Here is a 5,314-nt window from a genome sequence, read left to right on the forward strand (position 1 = left end):
GAGATTAAGTAGGAAGGAAGTTATATGTCATGTTTTCGGATAAAATAATTGTAAATTAATTTTAATTATCTACTAAATATTAAATATTAGTGGATAATAAATTATTATTATTTTATTTATCGACATATTTTACTATAAAAAATTATATCAAAATTGTTTTGTGATATTATATAATTTATAGGATCGAAATTTTGGTCCCTATATTTTGTTGAATCCTCTTAAATAATCTATATGTTTTGTTAAATTCTGCAAAACAACAATGATACTATTTTCTTAATATAAAACATGTTCATAAATACTTTAATAATAATTTATTGTCAACTAATATTTTGTAGGTAACTATTAGTTTACAATTATTTAGATTATAATTCAATTTATGAATTATGCTACCAAACACATGTCTGAAAACGTGAAATACAACTTTGTTTTCAAGAATGAAATACAACTATGTTTTCATTTAATCTATTGTTTTCAAAATCTCTACCAAATAGGGCCTAAAGATGTTGTTTTCAAAATTTGCACTATTTACTCTGTCGTTCGATTTTCACATTTTCGTCTATATAGTTCAAAACTTTAGATGGGTTGGAAGATAGAGGACAATCCTCCGTTAAAACTTGTTTTGAATCATCTTTTGCTAATAATTTATATGTTGAATCGTTATTACCATTAATTAAAGCGGAAGCGAGTATTTTAGAAGAATTCAACATGGTGAAATTTTAAATAAATTATTTTTGGAGGTAGAGTGAAGAATAGAAAATAAATGGAGAAGAACGGTAAAATAGGGCAGAAAAAATTGAGGGGAGAAGGTATTAAATAAAAATTAAGACAATGAGAAAATTAAATGCAAAATCTGAAAAATTGGCTTAAAGTAGCCATTTGTATAATGAAATATATCAAAATAACATAATAGATCGTTTATTAAAGGTCAAATTTGTAAGAAATGAAGCCACCAAATTAATGAGAGAGTTATTTCTTCAAAAAAATTTGAGGAGAGTTATTTATTTATTTATTTTTGAGTTAAAGCTGAAAATTTTAATCAAGATTGACATTTGTGAAATATATATGTGAAAATAAATTTTCTAATACAATTTCTTTTCTTATTCATTAAAAATTAAATATCCAAAAGGACAACCTCACCTTGATTAGCTACAATGATACGCTGGTTTGTTTTGGTAAACAAATTATTGCTGCCTAATAGGCAAACTGCAAACACTTCTCCGCCAATTATCCGTTAAAGATGACTCCAATGAAGAGACCACTTTAATTGAATTGCAACTTACAATACATCTTGTTGATTCCAACATTGTCGGGTTGTATGTACGAAAACTCACAATTTGTAAGCATATTTTATTTTGTAATAAAGATGTTATTTATTAAGAATGTCCTAAAACTCGCCTAATTTTTGTGTTAAAACATTCTATTTATCAGTAAAATATTATTGAGTATCTTATTCAATAAAGTTGTTGATTTTGCATTCTATTATGAAAATCCAATAAACATATCTATGGCTACAATATGAATACTTAAACTTTATGTGGTGACATAAACAGGATCAAGTTAATAGTATATAGCCTAAATAGTCTATAAGTATATGGATGAAATTGGGTATCTCATCCTGGTAACAATATTGGATGTGGCCATTTTGTATAGATAATACAAATGATGTGATACACAGATCATTCATGTAGAGACATGTGAGTGGGAGCATCTTATGCAAAGAGTTTGCATATCGACTAAACCACGAAATAGTCACTTTTCTTTATACGACCGTTTACTGTTAAAACTGACTATTTCATACTTAAGTAACCTAGGATAACTCAATCTTAATCCTGAGCTAGCTATGAACTTCTATTTATTCGGGATTATCCTTTGATCTGCATGGGTGAGAGTAGTTCAACAACACTGCTCAATAAGCCTTTCATTTTGGGGATAAGACTAGATGAATAGCTGGGGACATAACTCTGCAAGATAGAATTCACTCCTACCCATTTTAGAGTTAGCAGATAGGTTGTTCTCTTAAATGCTGATTCCAGGTCTTGAACAATCGGGGCCCCGCCTTCTCATGATAGAGAAGGACATGATTCATAAGTAGAATTATGAATCGAATTGTTCATTAGAGGGTCAGTGGGAACTTAAGGAACAAGATGTATTTATAGGGGTAAAACAGTAATTTTGACCCAGTTATAAATACGAACAACCTGTGAATGATCGATTTACTGATTATATTTTATATGGATAGAAATATATCTACAGTGAGGAGAGTGCAACTATCGAGTTATAGTGGTATGTCTTGATAGTTAACGAATATTAATTAATTCGATTAAAGAGCTTTAATGAATTAATACAGATCGTTGGAGCATATGATCTGTAGGTCCATTAGGTCCCTCTACTAGCTCATCAAATTGGAATAACAATTTGAGTATTGATGTATGAAATTAGGCTTATGAATTTGAAATGTTCAAATTCAATTTTAGGGTTTTTGATTGATTGTACATGATACAATTATAAATGTTTAATTTAATTGAAAGTAAACAAAATTGGAAAATTAGTTAATTTTTAAATTATGATTTCAATATAAATTGATTTATTGGTGATATTGATATTTTATTAATATAATATTTAGATATTAAATTAATATTGTTTTAATTAAAAATCAATTAAAATTATTTTTATTTAATTAATTATTTTTAAATTAATTTAATTAAAAAAGAAAAAAGAAAATGATTTTTGAAATCATTTTAGTTAGTGGATTCACCAAATTCCATTTCTAGTTTATAATGATCTTCAAGCTGGAGTTGTTCTTCATGCAACCATATACATTTGCATAAATTCTTCCTATAAGAAGAAGCTCCATGCATGAAGAATATAGAGAATTCGGTGATATGCTTGCAGAAGTGATAACCTGAAAACCCTACATACTTCCCTTACTTGTTCTTCATCAATTCAACTTGATTTAAGTATTTCCATCACACGTTCCAGCTTGAGCATAGTAAAGAAGATCTCAGTGGTAGTCCTCTCGGTGTTTCAAGCTCTATCTTGGTGGATCTCAGCCGAATTTGTGAAGAAGATCTTCAAAGGTAATATATGTTTCAAACCCTCTTTTGCATATCATATGAATAACATGGTTAAAATTCAAATTAAATGTAGTTCAAGTGCTTATTGATTTTGTAGTCTTCCGTTGCTTGATATTTCATTCTTTTAATTGGTATCAAAGCATGCTTTAAGCACTTAACTATTATTAATTTGAGTCTGGTGGGAGTTTTTTATGAACTGTATGAAATAGTATCCTGATATGGTTTTTTCAGTGTTTTGGCATTTTATTCCTTTCAATTATGTTGTTTCTCTTATAATTGGCTCTTATTTAATGGACTTTAATATGTGTATAAGAGTAATTTCATATGGAGTCATTAGAAGTTGAAATTAGGATGTAATTGAAGAAAGAAGTGAAGGAGGTCGAGCTGCAGATTTCCAGTTCTTCAGCTACTGTTTGAATTTCCAGCGAGATTGGACCCAGTTCGAGCGAGATTTTGAATCAAATTTGAGCGAGATTTCTAGCTCGAGTGAAATTTTGTTGGAGTTTTGAGCAAGATTTCAAGTTCAAACGTGATTTTGAATCAAGTTTGAGCGAGATTTCAAGTTCAAACGAGATTTTGAATCAAGTTTGTGCGAGATTTCAAGCTAGGAGTGAGATTTTGATGGTTTGAGCGCAATGAGCCAGCGAGAGATAAAGTTTTGAATGAGATTCCAACTAGCAGTGAAAGATTAAGTTTGAGCCAGATTTCAACCCAAGTGAGATTTTTGAACCGGTTTTAGAAGATTAGCTGGTTTGACCGGTTTTCTTCAAACTTGACCCGGTTCATTTTCAAAATTATTTTGATTGGCCTAGTTCAGGTGGTTCACATCCAGTTCAAGTATTTTTGGGTCTGGTTTGGAGTTGTTTGAAGCGGTCAAGAAGTGATTTGGAGCTGTCAACTATTTTTTTGTAAAGATTGAGGTTTGTACATGCGATAAAGTAAAGTTGTGCAGTAAAGTAAAGGTGCGATGAAATAAAGTGCGGTAAAATAAACCTAAGCTAACATGATACAAGATACAGGATACATGATACATGATACCGAGATTTAGACTGACTGTGAAGATTATACAAAGAACCGTGTTATGCAGTGGCAAGGCTTTATGTACGAAGCAGAAAGAGAAAAGATAATTAGTACAAACATCGCAAGTCCATTAATTGCGTTAAAGATATGAATAAGGTTCTGTTTTCCCTTGGTGTACACCTCCCGGTGATCGGCCACGTTCCCACATCTCTGTGGCAAAACAGGGATGAACGTAATGAACGCAAGGTTACTTCCATCTCTGGAAGTACTTCTCACTTTAGTTAACGTATTCTTATAACCTTCTCTCGATAGATCAGAATGACATCTTCACTTCTGCTCTCACAGGTGAAGATGACATCTAGCATGCTTTAACTAAACATCTTTATCTCTTTAACATAGATTAATTAACTTGTTTAATTCATAACAATTACCAAGGGATTAAGAAGACATCATGGAGAAAGTAATTTATCGAGGAACGGAAATAGACAGAAAGATGGAGATGAAAATGATCATGACATTTAATTATAAAATCAAGCGTCTGATACATGATGTGAATGATAGAGATTAAGAAAATGGAATACAATTGATGAACAAGAGTTAGAAACAAATACAAAAGAGTGCCAACGTCTTGACACAGATCTGGATGGGAGAATTGTTTGTCGGCGTATGGAGTGAACAGAAGGATGAGCTTCCCTCTCAGGCTTGCTCAACCGGTAGAAGGGATCTAGGTACAAAGCTTCACGGTGGGGATTTAGCAGATTTGCGCCGAGACTCACCTCTCGGCCTTGTCTCTTTAATTTTCCCAGATCTTCTCCGATCAGCACTCAGATCAGCCTCTCTCTCAATATAAGTATCAAAATAGCCTCGTATTAAGTATGTTTTTCAGTGAATTCTCTGAGGGTATTTATAGATGAAGACTTTGACTCTCTGTTGTGTGGTCCCCACTTCATTGTTATGGAAATTCCGGAAATGGTGGAATAAATATTCCTTCTGTTATGCAATTGTAATGCTGGATTTATGTGATGATATGCAGTGATGCACACAAGATAGAAGCTCATGTCCCCATAACCAGTTCCCCGGCAACGGCGTCATAAACTTGTAACACTGAAATTGAGATATACATTGCGCGCACAGTTGCTCGTGTAATATGTTATGTGTTGTCACAAGTTTCCTTGTGTTGGAACCAAGTATAATTCCACCGCAAGTTTCTCGGTGTGATC

This window comes from Benincasa hispida, chromosome 9 (assembly GCF_027475165.1).
Source record: "Benincasa hispida cultivar pf3 chromosome 9, pf3_genome.v1.1, whole genome shotgun sequence".
NCBI classification, from domain to species: domain Eukaryota; kingdom Viridiplantae; phylum Streptophyta; class Magnoliopsida; order Cucurbitales; family Cucurbitaceae; genus Benincasa; species Benincasa hispida.